Consider the following 238-nt stretch of genomic DNA (forward strand, 5'->3'; position numbering starts at 1 on the left):
TGAGCAAAAAGGTAAAAAGGAGGAGACATGAAAACGAATTAGCTAGCAAAGAAGGAAGAGTGAGGAGCAGCGACGATGGAACAGCAAGAAGTAGCGAAAAGGGGCGAGCGGGGAGTAGCCAAACCGGAGGAGGGCTGGCCAGGGGCCGGGGGGAGGGCTGGCCGACTGACTGACTGCTCAGGTGTCCAGCTTTTTCGGTACGCGGATGGCGACGCTCCGAGGCGGCTGAAGGAAGATT

Source organism: Penaeus monodon, chromosome 19, assembly GCF_015228065.2.
Source record: "Penaeus monodon isolate SGIC_2016 chromosome 19, NSTDA_Pmon_1, whole genome shotgun sequence".
Classification (NCBI taxonomy): Eukaryota; Metazoa; Arthropoda; class Malacostraca; order Decapoda; family Penaeidae; genus Penaeus; species Penaeus monodon.